The sequence below is a fragment of the Schistocerca serialis genome, chromosome 1 (assembly GCF_023864345.2).
Source record: "Schistocerca serialis cubense isolate TAMUIC-IGC-003099 chromosome 1, iqSchSeri2.2, whole genome shotgun sequence".
Lineage (NCBI taxonomy): Eukaryota > Metazoa > Arthropoda > Insecta > Orthoptera > Acrididae > Schistocerca > Schistocerca serialis.
Genome location: NC_064638.1, coordinates 885,552,978 through 885,573,280, shown reverse-complemented (window position 1 = coordinate 885,573,280; position 20,303 = coordinate 885,552,978). Strand labels below are relative to the sequence as shown.

General features: G+C 42.2%; 1 protein-coding gene across 2 annotated transcripts in view; it reads left to right on the top strand.

The window, feature by feature from the left end:
- Positions 1–718: 718 nt before the first annotated feature.
- LOC126411141 (uncharacterized) overlaps positions 719–20,303 on the top strand; it is a 160,462-nt gene continuing 140,877 nt past the window's right edge. Inside the window, exon 1 of one of the 2 annotated variants that reach the window (XM_050081342.1) lies at positions 719–870. The gene's annotated coding sequence lies outside the window, so the exon portion shown is untranslated. The remainder of the gene's footprint in view (positions 871–20,303) is intronic. The other variant, XM_050081341.1, reaches the window with a different exon arrangement.

Here is a 20,303-nt window from a genome sequence, read left to right as displayed (position 1 = left end):
TACTTTTTGAAATTTTAGGATGACACTTTTCCTATTCTTTCAGTTCTCAGAGAATTTACCACACGACGTTTGACATTAACTTCCATCATGAATTCCGTGTTGGTCATCACTAAACTGTACTGTCATTGCTTGTTCCTGAATTTTGTTATTGTATTTCGTTCCCTCTTAACCTCAGTTTCACCGTTCACATGTCAAACTGCACGATAGACAGCTCTGACACACACGTAATTTTTGCGTCGACCTGTAAAAGAAAATACCATTCGAAACTGACGAGACTCAGTACAGGGATGAAACGCTGGGAGCGCTGTAATAGGCTCACTTGCCTCGAATAGTCTACTGCGGCAAGAAAGTCGATGGTGTGAAAAGGAGTTTACTTCTGCCAAAGCATAAACTCCTACCTCAACTTCATTTCTTGCAGGACACCTTCTTGAAGTTTGGAATGGAAATAGTAAATTTAAAAGATTTCCTTTCTACCTTTGTGGCGCACTAGAATTAGCAGTATCCAAATTTTCCGCGAGCGGTAATCACTTCGGAGCCGTGACGTCATATCGCATTGTTGACCTGACATCAAACCGACTCACGACTCAGTGCGTCAGTCGACCTTGCCCCGAACAGCTGCGATTGGCCGCCGGCGACTTGTGCCCCGCCTACACGTGTGAAGCACGTGCGAGCCACGTTGCCAGGCGCTGACAACACGAGCAACACGGCGAAGCCCTTCGGAGTGAACTCGTGAGTGCGAGCACAGCGTCGGTCGATAACGCGGCAACAGCGCCCGCGAGCACGCCGGCAGAGCGTGTAGTGCTGCAACTGTTTTGACAGTTGAGCGTCTGCTGCCGGCAAGTGAGCTCGCGTTCGGCGTCCTAAGTTAAGGTGAGCAGTGTAGAGTGTAAACTACTGCCTTTGGCGTTAATGCACACGGAACCAACAGCGTTAGGAAAATTATTGCATTTGTTTCTTAAGAATCAAACATGATTTGCACTACATTCCCACTGACGTTTTGCTGTAGTTCTCTACAAATCACCGCTTGACAAATACTGTCTGCAACTACAGGGTGTCAGCGATGCGCTTCGATGAGAAGCCGTTAATTACTCAGGTTTTCTATAGTTTCCAGTTCATTACATCACATTCTCGCTTATTTTCATGGTATGAAATCTGACATTTAACAGAATCTACCCACTAGACATACTTTTTCGTGGATTCATACAGACGTCGTTATGTCCGGCATTCATCTGTGTAGGATAACTGTTTCAACTGTTGAGACAACTATTGTTGTTTGTCAGACCCTTCATTTTTGTGAGTGTATTGTCACAGATTTTCATAGCCATGTAATTCGCTACTTCCGAGTAAGAATTGTATTCACTAGATGTCATTGTTGGTTCATTTTCCTTCTAGTTCTGTATTTGTAGATTTCATTGTTACTCTTTAACCCGAACAGATTGCCGATGACAAATAATTTTAGTGTGTGTACAGTGCGATGTGATAATGCATACGTCCGTTTTTACATTTTTCGCGTTTTCAGTGCAGATTGCCTTCGTCATCCTTGTCCAACAGTGCTCTGTCTCTAATGACGTCGCTGTCGACTGGACATTAAACCTTTTTTTCCATTCTTCGTAAATGAAAAATCACTGTGGCGCAGGAGGCTGCAGCTGACATTAAAGAGATTAGAGCGCGCACGGAGGCTTTCAGACAGTCGTTCTTCCCGCGAACCATACGCAACTGGAACAGGAAAGGGAGGTAATGACAGTGGCACGTAAAGTGCCCTCCGCCACACACCGTTGGGTGGCTTGCGGAGTATCAATATAGATGTAGATGTAGATGTAGAACTAGCAAAAATAAATGCCTGACAAACCTAAGAGCAAAATCGCATCGTAATTCTCTTTACTTTACCTTCCCTGTGAATACTCTCACGTAAGTGAGGAACTGCTTAAAAATAATGTCTCGTGGGGCCTCTCTCCGATGTAACAATTAGAAATCTTAATGCGTTGTCGGGAAAATTGCTTGAATCTTTTTCTCTCCCTTACGTTAGAGCTTGATCTTAATGCTCGTGCCGACAACAGAATTTCATCTTGAAATTTCCAAAAGTATGCGCACGCCACTTGTTAGCACTCATTTCGTGGTTGTTAAAAATATTTGTATCCTCTTGTATGTTAAAGGATCGACTCCAGTCTGTTAAGTGTACCCCGTGATAATTTAATCGTTCGTGACACGAGTGTTCCGATTTTGCCGTGAAAATATTTACTGAGCACTTTCGTCAGCAATGATGGGTTTATTACGAAACAATTATGTAACCGGAATCAGTTACATCAACTATCGATGTAGACTGAAAAACACGTGAAAAAAAAAAGATTGCAGAATTATGTGTAATTTATGCAGTCTACAATGATTTCTTAATTTGTTTTTTACGCTGATTTCGCACGTTATCAGAATGAATCTGAAATTTATATATGCCTTGGTATTTTTGTGAATGGTTCTTGCGGAAATAGCTTTTGTTTTTATCTAAGATCCCGGCTGTTTTATGTGAAGGATAGGCGCACGAACAATTTTTTTTTTTTTTCTTTTATGAACACCAGGAATTGTGCAGATGTTATGATACGATTTCAATGAAAAATTAAGTGGTAAAAATACATTTTTGAAAAAAAACTCTTCGGTTAATTATGGAGGAATAAAAAGTCCACTCCCAAAGGATGACAGCAAGACCTCAACCCATGCTGGAAGAGGATTTTCTGCATTAACCAGATGTCCAGATTAATATTTTTTGTAGTATCTTGTTCCTACCGCAAGAAAGTAGTAAAGATTTTCGACTCCTTTTTCATTGTGCAAATAGAGTTTTACAGTTCCTTCAGTTCTCTACGGAAGAACGAGAGGGAATCTTTGGACTGATTTAACCACATGTTCGTAATGCTGGAATGACACATTATTTCGTTCTATTTGGTTAATTTTGGAGATCATGCAATTTTTGGTTGTAGCCGTCCATAACCCACTCAGTTCATGCTCTTTAATGAATCACTTTACATCCGCAGAATATTCATTGCTTTACCATTGACTGGACTGAGAATTTGGTTATAAGAAAAAGCCTGTCATTTAAAATTTCATCCAAGTTTATTACCCGTTTGGCTAGATGCCACTGGTGTTTTATGAGAAATGACGTTGTGACTCGTAATCTTTTAATTGCACTTGACTCTGTTTTGTACCATTCAGATCTCAGAGAGATGAAACGGTTTAAAGTAGCAGTTAACAGCCACAATGCAAATGTTGCACCATAAAGCAGCAGCCAGCAAATGAATCCAATCCCGTTAAGTTTCCGTCTCTGGGCACAGCGAAATGTGAAAACGTCTACCGCTTGTGATCTTTCCTTTGTGGGGGACCACAGTCATATAGAATTTTTTGGAAGCTGATGAATGTCAGTGATGAATGCAGGTCACAGAAATGTATTAGCTGTTAAATACGCCATGCTGTATGTTAATGGTTTCTCATTGTGTTCAGTGTCAGCCATATGATTTATCTTCGATATGTACTTGTAGCCTGTAATACAACAACTGTAATACCAGAAAATTTTTTTGTCGATGATGACAAGTCACAGACCTGTTTAACATTTTAACTTGCACTCGAGAATAGCTACAAAGCCGAGATCATGTTTTATGTAAAATAATTGAACAATTAACAGTCAAGTGGCGGAAATTTCTTTAAAAAGAAAGAAATATACCGTTTGTTCACACTCTAGGGAGTAGGGAGTTGTCAAGTCACTGCATCTTCCAGGATCAGTTCTTGCTCCGCGCAGTCTTTTGTCACGCCGAAATTTTGTAGGGTGGCTGTTGAAGCTGACCAGAGCAGTGAATCTGATTGCAGTTATCACGTGGGCATACGACCTGTGTCTCGTGCAGGACTACTGCCCAATTTACTTGGATGGAGGTTTTAATGTGTTTCTTAGCGTCTGGCTCATCGTTTTAGTTCCGCGATATACCAGCCTTCTGACTTCCACTGTTTTAGTAATTCTTTTTGAAATATGACAATGCAGTTAAAAGAGCCGAGGAGCATGAAAGGGAATCAGTGGTTGAGAATAGAGTGAGATGGGGTTGTAGCCTATGCCCAATGTTATTCAATCTGTACACTCAGCAAGCAGTAAAGGAAACCAAACCAAAATTTGTAGTAGGATTTGAAGCCCTGGGAGAAGAAATAAAAACTTAAGGTTTACCGATGATATTGTAATTTAGTCAGAGACAGCAAAGCACTTTTAAGGGCAGTTGTATGGTGTGGACAATGTCTTGAAAGGCGGGTACAAGAAGAACATTAACAGTAAAAAGACAGGGATAATGGAATGTAGTCGAATTAAATCAGATGATGCTGAAGGAACTGTATTAGGAAATGAGACACTTAAAAGTAGTAGATGAGTTTTGCTATTTGGGCAGCAAAATGATATGAGAGCCGAAGTACAGAGAAATATAAAATGTACATTGGCAATTGCAGGAAAAGCGTTTCTGAAGAAGATAAATTTGTTAATATCGAATATAGATTTAAGTGTTATCAAGTCTTTTCTGAAGATATTTGTCTGGAGCGTAGCCATGTATGGAAGAGAAACGTGGACGATAAACAATTTAGACTAGAATAGAATAAGAGATCCGCGCGGGATTAGCCGAGCGGTCGCGGGCGCTGCAGTCATGGACGGTGCGACTGGTCCTGGCAGAGGTTCGAGTCCTCCCTTGGGCATGGGTGTGTGTGTTTGTGCTTAGGATAGTTTAGGTTAAGTAGTGTGTAAGCTTCGGGACTGATGACCTTAGCAGTTAAGTCCCATAAGATTTCACATACATTTGAACATTTTGTGAATAGGAGATGTTGAAATGCGGTGCTACGGGCAAATGCTCGAGATTAGACGGTTAGATAACGTAATTAATGAGGAGATATTTAATAGAATTTGGGAGACAAGAAATCTGTTGCACAACTTCATTAAAAGAAGGGATCGGTTGGTAGGATGCAATCCGAGACATGAAGGGATCACAAATTTAGTATGGGGGGGGAGGGGGGGGGGGGTAAAAATCGTAGAGGGAGGCCAAGAGATGAATTTAGTAAGCAGATTCATAAGGAATTAGTACTTATTCAGAGATAAAGAGGCTTACACAGGATAGAGTGGCATGGAGAGTGCGCTAAACCAGTCTTCAGATTGAAGACCACAACAATGACATGTCTGGATCTACTGGAAATACCAAGTGAGGTGGCGTAGTGGTTAGCACACTGGACTCGCATTGGAGAGGACGACAGTTCAAACCCGCATCTGGCCTTCCTGATTTAGGTTTTCCATGATTTCCCTAAATCACTTCAGGCAAATGTAAGGATGGTTTCTTTCAACGGGCATGACTGACTTCCTTCCCCATCCTTCCCTAACCTGATGGGACCGATGACCTCGCTGCTTCCCCCCCCCCCCTCCCCCCTCCCCCCTACCCCATGTCAATCAACCTTCTGGAAATTGTATGTGACATTTTCTCTAGCTGTGGTTATCGTTATGTGGCCTTGGCTTCTGGTTTTAATAAGAGTACTGTTTATTCACCAGTACCACTTTTTTCTGAAAGGGTGTCTATGACCTTGCGGTTTTAAATCCATCCATCCACCCAGAATAGCAAAACCGTAATCCGGGCCTCTCAAATGTACTTACATGTATGTCTGAGACTATCTGGGACGTTATCTATGACACCAGAAGAATTGCCTTGTGTGGTGTACAACTGGTAGATCTGGCTTTGACAGTGTGGAGATAAAGCATCCTGACTGAAGAAGAGCAACCCAGACAAACTCTGCAGCATCACCAAGGATAACTATACCATGGATAAATTACTAGCTCTATCTAAGTAGCTGGCGGATGGGTAAATGACGAAAAGGCTGTGGGATAGATGAGGGGGGAAAGTGATGAGGGCTGAAGAGTGTACTCGTTGTCCCTCAACATCAGGGATGTGTTATGAATTGTCCACGACAAACCTAGTTGGGGCGTTGTACACTTCCTACTGGAAAACCACCTGTATCCACATGTAAGAGTGTATGAATTCTTAGAGGAGTATACCGCTGCGGAGAGGAGAGAACAACAGGTAGTCCCGAACTTCGATGCATCAGCATGGAGACACGAACGCCAATCAAGTGATCTACCCACAAGGGTACAAATCGATAATGCTGCAAATAGAACCTCCTACAGATTACTTGTGGAATACGGGAGACTCACAGAAAATGTGTAATTAATCAGGGTGTCTAAAAGTCACGAAAGTCATGAGAAAGTAATAAAAAGGTACAGGTGATCATGAAAGTAATGAAAAGGTTGTGAAATTTAGTCAGTGTTTATGAATTTTGTTTTGTGTGTCAGTCAGGCGCGATTCTAGAACAGAGTAGCAGGTTAGAGCCACTGCCAATAATGTTGTATCCAGCAGTCCATTTAATAAAAAAATTTTGTGTAAAGAGTTACCAGAACTCTTAAGTCTTTGTAATGTGTAGGTGACTTAAGTGTCTATCTGTGCAAGCCACGTTATTAAAGCCTCTTCTACTGCGGTTTGCAACCCTGAGGGGCAGGTGCAGATGGTGAAATGAGATGTGTCTTCGTTGAGATGTATGTGGTGTATACACCGAGTAGAAATGGCGTATAAATTGTAGCTCTATCCATGACAGTACTGCCATTTCATGTGTTGCTGAAGGATTGTCAATTATAACAACTGTTTCTTTAATTCTGTCCACTCCCACTTCTGTTTTAATCTCTTTAATCCACGTCTTTTTTTGGAAAGAATTTCTTTAAAGGTTTTAAATAATTGATATAAAGCTATTGGAATTTTAATCGCCTTTTAAAAGTAAAGTAAGAGTAAAATCGATTTCTCGCTAGCCAAAAGGTTTCCCATGCCATTTGAGTACTGCTCGTAGGCCATAAGTGGACATCTGTCGATCATTTTGTGCAAATATGAGTTTGACATTAGTGCCAGCACAGTCATAAGTTTCTTCTGAACAAAATTTGAATGACAGTGACGAATTACCATCACTTGCTTCTGTTACAACCTCTAGAACTCCAGTTGAGAGATAGTAAAATCTGAAATAATATGGGCTATGAATAAAGTCATCTGTCATTCTTCAGTAAGAAGTTCTGGAAACACAACAGACATATTCAAAATTATGTTTCCTGGCAGTGTGTTTGCCAAAAAGTACTGTCACACAAGGGTAAGATTATAGAATTACTTATGGACTTCGCCCTGATTTCCAGAATCTCGTAGCTAAAACAAGTCAGGGAAGTTGGATTCTTTTGTGTGTCATATGATGAGAGTTTAAATAAAATTGTCGAAACGGGACAGATGGATTTGGTAGTTCATTTCCGGGATCAACAAATCTGTCTGTATCTACAAGATATTTAACATCTATGTTTTTGAATTCTGCCACATCTTCTGATTTACAGTCAAGTTTCCTGGAAGATCGGAATGGTTTGAATTCGTCACCTAAGAATATAATTCGAATTTCAATGGATGCGCCAAATGTGAACTTGAAGACGTTGCATAATTTGCAAGCAATTCTAATCAATGAAAAAGACAATCGGCCTCAAAGGTTTAATTGTGCCACTTGCTCACTTCATGTAGTGAATGGAGCTTTGCAAACTGCTCATAATAAAAGTGGTTGGAATGTTCATGAATTTCTCAGGGCGACCTGGTAATTTATGAAGGATTTTCCTACAAGGAGGACAACCTTCTCAAATATCACTGGGTTTTGCAAGTTTCCTCTCAAGTTTTATCCTATAAGATGGGTTAGAAGTATTGAAGGCATGTTTTCTGACAGCATGATTGCCAAAAAAATACGGTTACGAAAGGGAAAGTTGTTATACAGAGTTACTTATGGGCTTCGCCTTCATTTCCAGAATCTCCTAGCTGACATCAATGTGAACAATCCAACCACTTTTATTATGAGTATTTTTCAAAGCTCTATTCACTACATGAAGTGAGCACTTGAACTTATTCCACATTTGAAGAAGTATGTTGCTGAAGTACATTAAAGACCACCTGGGGGTTGAAACCTTGAAAAAATTAAACTTCACTTAGAAGACTAATTCCTGTGTACAAAACCTGAATTTCCTATATCATTATCAATTGGACTTCAGGAGTTTTTAACTAAGTATCAGTCAAATTAGTATCTTTTCCCCTTTTTGTACAAATATTTGTTCAGTTTAATGTATAGCATTGCTTCGTGGTTCATAAAGAAAACTTATTGAAATGGCGATGAATTCTGGCAAATTACGATTGATGTTACCAAGGCATGTACTCCTGAAACAAGTCATTATGTAGATACTGGATGTGGTGCCACCGCTGGTTGGAAGAACTACATGGAAAAGTTTTACCTTATGTTCAGAAATGAGACAGCAGGTATTTTACAAAGTCTATATGTAAAAATTGCTGAGAGGATTCCTTTGAAATTAAAGTAAGCCAAGGGTGACTTATGTTTATCATCTAAAGCTATGCAGAGCTCCATTTTGAAAAACTCTCGACTGACTATTGCAATGGAAGAATTTGTGTCAAAGAATAAATGACACCATCAACAGTTGACAGTGAAAAGAAAAAATGTTAAATTCTGTATTTTGTGAAGGACAAACTTGATACATTCTGATGACTTTACTGCAGAGTCGGAACCATGACTTCATCGAGTTCGCGCAGAAGCGGCTATGCGTGTTTCATGGAAACACTGCAGGTAAAAGACGCTTTTCTGTTAAGAAAGAAGTTTCAATTGAGAACTTAGAAGAACATACAATTGTTACAGAGAGAAGCGTTTACAATGCAATACAATCGTTAGGCGCTTTACTTAACAGTAAGTGGGAATTACAAAAGTTATACTAGCTGTGAAGAATGCTTTATCAAAAAGAGTAGAATCCTTACAAAAAAAAAAAAAAGAAATCTGATGAAAATGAAGTGGCCAGTCTTAAAAGAAAAACAATTTAATAAATAAAAGCGCTCAAAAGGAAGAACAGAATGATTACTGAAAACGCAAAAGAAGCAGCTGAAGTTTTAAATGTTGAAATTTCAAGTTTTAGCTGAATCTTTTGCTGTAAAGTTTAACATTTGACGTAAATTTTGTACTTTCCAGCTTTTTATATTGCCGCAAGGAAAATTCTAAGGCTTCACTACATTGCTATGTTAAGGCAATTTGCATTTTAATTGATGTGGTGATAAAATATCTGAAAATAGACATACCCATCCTACGTGAGAGTTTAATATTGTTATAGCATTTGATGAGTGGTATGCTACAAGTCATGCATAGTTACATTATTCATACAGACATACAGTTTTAAATGATATCAGAGTTATTGCATTCAGGTTTCATTTCAACCAGCTTTCAGGTTCATAAAAAAGTGTTTTTGTCATTTTCGAGAGATCATGAATATAAATAAAGAGGTAATGAAACAGCCATGAGAAGATCATGAACTTGATCCTATGAAAATCTGTAGACTCCCTGCTAATAGCGAAAGAGAAACAAGCGAAACAAGTGTGCAAAATTGTGATGTAAAACACACAAAAATTCACTAGCATGTTACAAATGAAGCAGAGTAATACATAAAAACGGACTAACACAGGTTAAAATTACTTTTTTTATTCAGTGTAATCGACACATGTGTATGTTATATTATAAAAAAAGGGTGCATAAAATGTTGTACTAGGGTAGGTACTATTTGTCAACGGATGTGAAAGAATCCTCCTGGCTTTCATGCATTCATTCAGTACTAAACCTGCAATCCCAAACAGGGACTATAAAGTCAAGAAAAATAGCCTGGGACTGGAAGTTGTGTATGTATCTTGGAGAAAACACACAACTGACCCACCTTAGCCACAGGCCGAAAAAGTGTGTGGGGGAGGGGGGGGGGGGAAGCTAAGAGGAGATGGCTTCCTAAAGTGAAATGCAGCAATCAGTGGATAATAGGGTGACTTCGTGGACACCTTCATCTATTGCTGAACCATTTTGTATCCTCCACACTTGCCCGTATATTTCGGAACTGGTTTTTGTTACCTTATTGCTGTTGACTAACAGAAGCGAATCGATAAGGAATCGTCAGATCATGTACCAGAGACTCAGAGAAATAATCAGTGAGTTGGTCTTTTCTTTTTTTAATTCCCTGGTAGTTTCTGCGATTAATATTATGATGACACGTCAAGTGATCAAATATTTCTGATGGATTGCAGGCATGTAATATACCTACATGTTACTCTTAGGTTCATTCGGGAGAACATAAAGCTCCCTTCCATGTGCAGCGTCTGGCCATACAGAGACATTGTATCCCACTGTACCATGGTGCAATGCTGCTGCATTTATGCCTGTTATTACGCCAAAATTTTTCGAGTAGAAATTTACATGAAGTTTATGGTCTTCAACTAGAGTAGTACAGAAATTCTGTGAATTCCACCCTGGCTGAATTAACCTAAGATTCTTTTTAGTTGTGTATACCAAGCTTATTTAAAGTATGTGAACAGTCCAGTAATTCCTGAGATATTTAAGTGGTAAGATACTACACTACATGACAAAAAAGTGAAGCACCCGGTAGGGGATGAGCAAAAGAAATCAAACTACGCGGTCTGAGAGGATATGTCATGTCATTTCAGTGAGTATAAGCTAGAGTCAAATTTGCGAAGTACTTATCAGTATAATGTTCCATCCCCTCAGGTTTTGAGGCAGGCACTGATTCGGTTGTGAAGGGTGTCTTAAAACAGTTGTATTCTCTTCTGAGGCAAGCAGTCCCACAACTACTGTAACTGATCCTTGAGATCCTGGATACTGACACTAAAGAGGGAGTTGACATCTGAGCCGGTCCCACACATGCTCTATCGGGAACAGATCTGTGAGTCTTGCTGGCCACTGGAGCACCTGAACATCATGCAAACAGTTCCTAGAAGCAAGTGCCTTGTGTGGACGAACATTGTCCTGTTAAAAAATGGAGCCACGGCACTGACTCGTGTCATTTACGAGTTCCTAACCAGGGGCGAATTTTATTGTATCATCTGTGTGCTTTAATAGTTTAGTTTCTCAAGTTTCTGCGTGTAAAGTTAACATCTAATAGCCACAGTTCTTGCGTTTTCGTTTGCGTTGGAAAGTAAACCGATTTTGTGAAATATTAAAAGTTCCTAATCAGGTTTTTGAATATCTGCATATTACTAGACACAGTTCGTGCGTTTACGTCAGGGTCTACAGTAGAGTTGCGCAGCACATGCCGATAGTCCGTTTATCTGAATAGTTTAGTTTTCCATGGTCTTTAGTATGGACAGGGACTGCGATTGTTGTGTGTGGATGCGAGCCGAGTTGGTGACACTTCGCTCTCAGCTTCAGGCTGTGATGGCTTCGGATACACAGCTTGAGGCTGCAGTGGATGGGCGCCACTGTTGTGGGCCGACCGTGGGGATCCAACGGACGTCCAGCACGTCCGAGTCCTCCGATCGGTCCTCACCGGTGGCAAACCCAGTTATTGCTCGCACTGTGACGCTGACCCCTCACCTGTGGTCGAGTGGGAGGTCGCCCCGGGGCGAAACAGGCGGCGAAGGTCGCCCCGGGGCGAAGCAGGCGGCGAAAGACTTCCCAGGCGGTCGCACGTAAGGCCTCCCCAGTTTGTCTGACAAACAGGTTCCAGGTGCTGTCTGTGGCTGACACTGTCGCTGAGCCAGATGCTGTCGCCTGTCCTGTTTCAGAGGAAACCACTCAGCCTGCAAGATCCGAGCAATCGCAGAGGGTGGGATTATTGGTAGTTGGGAGCTCCAACGTTGGGAGCGTTATGGGGCCCCTTAGGGACTTGGCTGACAAGGAGGGTAAGAAAATCTATGGCCACTCCATGTACATACCTGTTGGAGTCATTCCAGATGTGGAAAGGGTCCTCCCAGATGCCATGAAGAGCACATGGTCCAGCCAACTGCAGGTGGTTGCTCACGTCGCTACCAATGATGTGTCTCATTTTGGATCAGAAGAGAGTCTCTCTGGTTTCGAGCGGCAACAGAAGTGGTAAAAGCTGCCAGTCTTGCTTGCAAGATGAAAGCAGAGCTGACCATTTGCAGCATAGTCGACAGGACCGATTGCGGACCTCTGGTACAGAGTCGAGTGGAGGATCTGAATCAGGGGCTCAGACGGTTTTGCGACCGTTTAGGCTGCAGATTCCTCGACTTGCGCTAAAGGGTGGTTGGGTTTCGGGTCCCGCTGAATAGATCAGGTGTCCACCATACGCAGGAGGCGGCTACCAGGGATAGCAGGGGCTGTGTGGCGTGGACTCGGCGGTTTTTTAGGTTAGAGGGTCTCGGGAAACACAAGAAGGGCTTCAGTCACAAAGGGTGCAGGCTGAACACAGGAAGAACGTAGATACAGGAACCATTGGAATAACAGTTGTAAATTGTCGTAGCTGTGTTGGGAAAGTACCAGAGCTCCAAGCACTAATAGAAAGCACTGATGCTCAAATCGTTACAGACACTAAAATCTGGCTAAAGCCGGATATAAGCTCAAGCGAAATTTTTGCGAAGAACCTAACGGTGTTCCGAAAGCATAGGCTAAACACGGTTGGCGGCGGTGTGTTTGTTGCTGTCAGAAGTAATTTAACTTGTCAAAAATTGAAGTAGATACTTCCTGTGGGTTAGTATGGGCAGATGTCATTGTTGGCAACCGGAATAAAATAATGATTGGATCCTTTTACCGACCTCCCAGTTCAGTTGATACAGTTGCTAAAAGGTTCAAAGAAAACTTGAGTTTGATTTCCAACACGTACCCGACTCATACGATAATAGTTGGTGGTGACTTCAATTTACCCTCGATATGTTGGCGAAAATACATGTTTAATTCCGGAGGTACGCATAAAATATCATACGAAATTGTGCTAAACGCATTCTCTGAAAATTATTTCGAGCAGTTAGTTCATGAGCCCACGCGAATAGTAAACGGTTGTGAAAACACACTTAACCTCTTAGCAACAAATAATCCGGAGTTAATAACGAGCATCAAAACCGATTCAGGGATTATTGAACACAAGGTTGTCATAGCGAGATTGAATATTGTAATCCCCAAATCCTCGAAAAATATCGAAAAATATACCTATTCAAAAAAGCAGATAAAAATTCACTTGACGCCGTCCCGAGAGACAATATCCACTCCTTCCAAATTAATAATATAAGTGTAGACCAGATGTGGCTTAAATTCAAAGAAATAGTATCGGCAGCGATTGAGAGATTTATACCAAATAAACTAACAAACGACGGAGCTGATCCTCCTTGGTACACAAAACGGGTTAGAACACTGTTGCAGAAACAACGAAACAAACATGCCAAATTTAAACAACCGCAAAATCCCCAAGTTTGGCGATCCTTTACAGAAGCTCGAAATTTAGCGCGGAGTTCAATGAGAGACGCCTATAACAGTTTCCACAACGTAACTTTGTCTCAAAACCTGGCAGAAAATCCAAAGGGATTCTGGTCGTATGTGAAGTATGTTAGTGGCAAGAAACAATAAATGGTTTCTCTGTGCGATAAAAATGGAGATACTATCGAAGACAGTGCTGTCAAAGCAGAGTTACTAAACACAGCTTTTAGAAATGCCTTCACAAAAGACGAAGTAAATATTCCAGAATTCGAATCGGGAACAGCTTCCAACACGAGTAACGTAGAAGTAAATATCCTCGGAGTAGTGAAGCAACTCAAATCACTTAATAAAAGCAAGTCTTCTGGTCCAGACTGTGTACCAATTAGCTTCCTTTCCGAGTATGCTGATGCATTAGCTCCATACTTAACAATCACATACAGCCGTTCGCTCGAGGAAACATCCGTAGCCAAAGACTGGAAAGTTGCACAGGTCACACCAGTATTCAAGAAAGGTAGTAGGAGTAAGCCACTAAATTACAGGCCCATATCCTTAACGTCGATATGTAGCAAGATTTTAGAACATTATGAATTACCTCTATTGACACACAGTCAGCATGGGTTTAGAAAACATCATTCCTGTGAAACACAAACAGCTCTTTATTCGCATGAAGTATTGAGTACTATTGACAAGGATTTCCGGAAGGCTTTTGGCACTGTACCACACAAGCGGCTCGTAGTGAAATTGCGTGCTTATGGAATATCGTATCAGTTATGTGACTTGATTTGCGATTTCCTGTCAGAGGTCACAGTTCGTAGTAATTGACGGAAAGTCATCGAGTAAAACAGAAGTGATTTCAGGCTTTCCCCAAGGTATTGTTATAGGCCCTTTGCTGTTCCTTATCTATGTAAACTATTTGGGAGACAATTTGAGCAGCCGTCTTCGGTTTTTTACAGATGACGCTGTCGTTTATCGACTAATAAAGTCGTCAGAAGATGAAAATAAACTGCAAAACGATTTAGAAAAAATATCTGAATGGTGCGAAAAGGGGCAGTTGACCATAAGTAACGAAAAGTGTGAGGTCATCCGCATGAGTGCTAAAAGGAACTCGTTACACTTCGGTTACACGATAAATCAGTCTAATCTAAAAGCCGTAAATTGAACTAAATACCTAGGTGTTAGAATTACGAACAACATAAATTGGAAAGAACACATAGAAAATGTTGTGTGGAAGGCTAACTAAAGGCTGCGTTTTATTGACAGGACGCTTAGAAAATGTAACAGACCTACTAAGGATACTGCCTACACTACCCTTGTCCGTCCTCTTTTAGAATACTGCTGCGCGGTGTGGGATCTTTCCCAAATAGGACTGACGGAGTACATCGAAGAAGTTCAAAGAAAGGCAGCACGTTTTGTATTATCGCGAAATATGGGAGAGAGTGTCACAGAAATGATACAAGATTTGGGCTGGAAATCATTAAAAGAAAGGCGTTTTTCGTTGCGACGGAATCTTCTCACGAAATTCCAATCACCAACTTTCTCCTTCGAATGCGAAAATATGTTGTTGACACCGACCTACATAAGGATAAAATAAGGGAAATTTGAGATCGTACGGTAAGACATAGGTGTTCATTCTTTCCGCGCGCTATACGAGATTGGAATAAAGAGAATTGTGAAGGTGGTTGGATGAACCCTCTACCAGACACTTAAATGTGATTTGCAGAGTATCCATGTAGCTGTAGATGTAGATGTCACATGAGAAATAGCGTATGAGAATGTGGGATGTTCGTGGCATACCGTTGTGCTGTCAGTCACTACCAGCCGTGAGTTGAAGTATTATCTGATTGCTGCCCACACCGTGACTCCAGGAGTAACACTGCTGTGCCTCTCCAAAACTTGGAAGAATTCCACCTCTCCTCGGGTCGCCGCCTTATTCGTCGACGATAGTCATCTGAGGCAGTGCGGAATTTGCTATTTACTGCTGAACATAATGCGATGCCGTTCATCAGCAGTCCATGCTTCCCGTTCGTGGCACCACTCGAAACGCTGTCAATAGTGTTACGGCGTTAACGACAACCTACGTATGGAACAAGATTTTGTGAATCTGGGTGCTGCTAGCCTCCAATCAGTAGTGCAGAATGACACAGAATGTTGCAGGTAATCTGTTACTTGTTCTTGGATGGTAGTTGTAGATGGGAAGGTTTTACGGTGTGCTTGGTGCACAACACGGTGATCCTCCCGTGTGATAGCCAGATGTGGTCGACTCAGACCTTCACGAGTATGTCCGCCCTCAAGTTCCTACGGAGTCCGGCGTCGGAACACTGCCATGTCCGAATGTCCCACAAATCTGGATGTTCCATGATTCGACCAGCTGGCCAAATGGAGGTCCACAATGAGCGTTTCAGATTCTGTCAGAAGTGATTACGCGCCTTCACTAGAGTACTTTGCATGCCCCCAGTGATCGCTCAGCACCGTTCACGCCCCTTATACGTATACCCTGTTATGCCAGGTAACAATCCTAAACACGAAAACACCATTGCATTCTGGTGGGCGTTCTACCTGTCACAGAGAAATGCAATTTCACGTGCCCGCTAATAGAGTGCGTATGTGTATGAAGTTAGACTGGCATCTGATCATGTTTCCTGGATGCATCACTTTTCTTGTCAGGCAATATAGAGTGTTATCAGGGAGGACGGCGTTATTTCCCTAAATCGCTTAAGGCAAATGCCGGAATGGTTTCTTTGAAGGAGAATGGCTGATTTCCGTACCCGTCCTTTCCCCCTTCAAGCGTACGCTCTGTCCACCATGACCTCTTCGTCGATAAGATGTTTTTACTTCAGATAAACATATTATTTCATTTGCTTTTAGCAAACGTCGCCCTCTTGGTCATTATCAGACGATATCACAGAATTATGTTGTCTATTTCCAGCATGTCATCATGCAGTGTGGAAAGAACAGCGTGTTATGAGTCTGTAATAAGAAACAGAACACAGTTCACAAATGTGACGTTCTACATGTAAAACTAAAAAATTTCAGCCCATATGAGTGTTTTGCGCCACAAGAAATTAAAGCAGGTGAGCATATCTCTTGAAAAAAAAAAACAGAAACTACGTGATCTTCACTTTAAAGTTTTTAAAAAGTCTTTTATTTTTCGTAAAGTTTTGATTTTAAGCTGTCGGCCTAGCCACCTGTGTATTCGAGATATACTGACCTGTTTTATCGTTCTTTATAAAAATATCTTTTAGATTTGTTGTTCTAAAAGAGTCGTTGACCACATCATGTGTCATTTTATGCAAGTGATGTTCTGGTTCATTTCAGTGTGTAGTATATGCAGGCACAGTAACAAAACCCATCTATGGGATCAGTTTATTTTGTTGTACACTAACGGCAATTGAAACTGCAACACCAATGAGTTGGTATACAACTAACGTCTAATTGTCATGAAGTGCACAAACCACAGTAAATACGATAGTGAAAAATGCACCACGTTGTAGAGCATCTCCAAGAATTTATATTCCCGCGTCAGAAGTACCAAGTATCGTCGCCAGAGTGCAGCATGGTCGCATGAAGTGAAAATGGCGACTCCACAGCAGCGCATGCAAGCGATAATGTGGTTTGCAGAAACAAAATCGTCGATTACTGTGCAAAGAAATTATCGTCGTGAATGTGATCCACCTGATGTGAAAACAATTAAGGAATGTGAGATGCCCTGTTAATCCAGCAGGACAAGACAGATAGAATAAATTGTAGAAAGGGACCAAAATAAGGGGCTGTCAATTACACTCGAACATAAAACTTTATTGTTTCATCAAACATTACAAGATCTCAAAAAACTTTGTTTAAAAAAGACACAGCTTTATTCCTTGGGACTTAATAACACTTAAAAATCCGTAACATTAATTTTTTTTTAAATACCAAAGGCCTTACGTGAAACAGTGCTTTAATTTAGGCTGAAGACCTTAAGAGCAAAACAACTCCAATTCTTAAACAAATCGGCCAGAAGCCATACAAGTACAAACAAGAACAAATTTTAAAAAATACGGCAGTACACCCAAGGGCGCTCAGATGTCCGAGGGTCGGCCTGGAATTCAAACGCTAACGCTCGCTTAGGTGAGACAGGCAGTCGGCCCAAGCATTTTCAATCCACTGGGAACCCAACCGACAGACAGTCAAAAGACCAGTGATCGAGATCAGTTCCGCTCCACACTTGCACCCAAACTCAAACGATGCTAACAGCGGAGACTGGAACAACAACCAGAACGGATCACAGACAACCCATAAGCGGTGGAAGACCCAAATACACGTCATCTAATTAGACGACCGACCAAACGGCCAAGCAAGGTCGTTGCCACTCAAATGTGTGTGTCGGCAGTCATCGGTGAGTGATGGCTATCCGCGCCTCACTGGCGCTGCATGCTCCAATGGTGCTACAACGCGACTGCGCCAACCGACCAACTGCCAGACATGAGCACGGAGATAGCACTAAAATAACTGGGCAGTAAACATCACAGGCTACACACAATTTCACAAACACTTGGACGAAGAACGCGACCAATGCTAAAAGCAGTGACTGTGCAATCACGAGGACGAACCACAAGTTGAGACACACACCGCCAACCCATAAGCGATCGGCGAGCAAATACGTCGTCCGGTGAGACGACCAACCGACGTTGAACCAAGACCGTCCCCAGCCATGTGTGCCGGCAACGGTCGGGCGAGTCATGGCTATCCGAACCTCACTGCCGCTCCAACCCAACCGAACTTCTTCCGCGACCCAACCGTCCGACTGCCAGGTCCGAACTCCACTGCTGGCGCGTTCCAACTGACTTCATTACCCGGTCCGAACTGCACTGATGGCGCGTTCCAACCCCCTTCACGGCACAAGACGACCGGGAAGTCATAGCAGTGCCGCAAAGATAATACAGCAGGGCTTATATCGATAAGCGCTGCTGCTGCCGCTCACGGGCAGGCAAAGCAGCAACTCAGTGACACGAGTAATGAAACTAACGTAATGAGGTGGCAGTACATGGGCCAGGATGTTAAATAAGAGATGGCACAAACATGAGACACGCACGGCTCAGAATAGTATAGGAAGTTTCTGGCAACAGGAAGTGTTCTGAAACATTCTGGCGGTGCACGTTACGGAGTTTCAGAAGAGATAGTTGAGGACATCAGACAAACGTTTCTCAGAAGGCCACGTAAGTTAATTCTTCAAGCGTCTAGGCAACTTGATGTACCTCGATCAACATTGCATCGTGTAGTTCACCAGCGTCTTCGTATGTGTGCTTACAATGTGCAAATTGTGCAACATCTGACGCCGAACGACAAACCACGCCGATAACAATTTGATGCAGTGTATTGATATGGATACCAGCTTCCTGGAAAGATGTTTATTCTCAGATGAGGCAACCTTTCATCTATCAGGAAGCGTTACTAGGCATAATGTTCGTATTTCGGGTTCACAAAAGCCGCATGTTGTCATTGAACATGTTCGTGATAGCCCTAAACTAAATGTCTGGTGTGGGATAATGCACGACAGGATTGTTGGACCGTTCTTATTTGTGGAACGAACGGTGAATGGGTCAGTGTATCTGGACATGTTGGAGCAGTTTGTATACCCTCAGATACAAGACTTGCAACCCAACATAAGTTTTCAACAAGATGGAGCTCTGCAGCATTGGTCAACGGCTGTTCGCAAGTTCCTGGGTAGGAAATTTCCCAGTCGTTGGATCGGATGTAGAGGACCCATTGCCTGGCCACCACGTTCACCCGATATTACGCCGCTTGATCTTTTCATGTGGGGATTCGTGAAGGACCGCGTGTGTTCGACCAAAGTGGACGATATTCCTACATTGCGACGTCGTATCAGTAATGCGATTGCAACAATAACAGAAGAAATGTTACAAATAACTTGGCAAGAAATTTAATAATGACTCGATATTCTTCGTGCTACAAATGGTTCACTTGTAGAGGAGTATTGATGATAAATAAATAAATTCTTTGAGATGGTCTACAATGTGGTGCATTTTTCATTGTCGTATCTACTGTGTTTTTTTTCCCCTGGGTCTTTCATGTCAGGGAGGTTTGAGTGAGACACCCTGTACAATTAAAAGAAACAATGAGACATACAGGGGTTGGAAAAGATTATGGAAACACCGCGAAAATTAGATACTTGAACACAAATGCACGTGTTGGCCAAGCCTGCAGATAGCGTTGCTGTATTTGACAACGATCGCTACCTATGCAATGTCTTCAATACGTTGCACTCTACTGTGATGCGTCCGGTGTGAGACCGAAGAACTATCCAAGCCATTTACCTTGGCGGAACTGGAGAAGGCGATCAGTAAGTGCAAAATGCGACCTTGATGATATATGCGTCGAGCAAATAAAGCATTTTGGACCTGTAACAAGGAAATGGCTAGTCGATATGATGAACAACTGCATGACAGCCTGCAAAATTCCAAAAATCTGGAGAAAATCGCGAGTCATTGCCAAGCTAACGGGAACTACATGGGGGCACAGCCTGGAATAGTGAGAACCACAGCTCTTGCTTTGTGCTATTCAACAGCGGAGTACGCGTGCCCAGTATGGTACAAATCTAGCCACGCCAAGCAAGTGGACATACCGCTTAATGAATCCTGCCGCATCATCACAGGCTGTCTGAGACCGACCCCAACTGATAAATTGTACTGCCTGGCAGGCGTGGCCCCACCAGATATTAGAGAGAAAGTAGCAGCCAGGAAGGAAAAGACAAAGGCGTTGACCTCACCAGCCCACCCGCTGTACAAACAGCAGCCAGCCCGCCGTCGACTAAAATCTAGAAAAAGCTTCCTGCACACAGCAGAAAACATCGTCGGGACACCGCAGCAAGTGAGGCTGGCAATGTGGCGAGAAGAAAACGCGCACCTTGGGGAATGGTTAGTCCCAAACGAAGAACTCCCTCCCGGAAATATGGAAGGATGGACGACATGGAAATCTCTTAATAGGCTATGCTCTGGTGT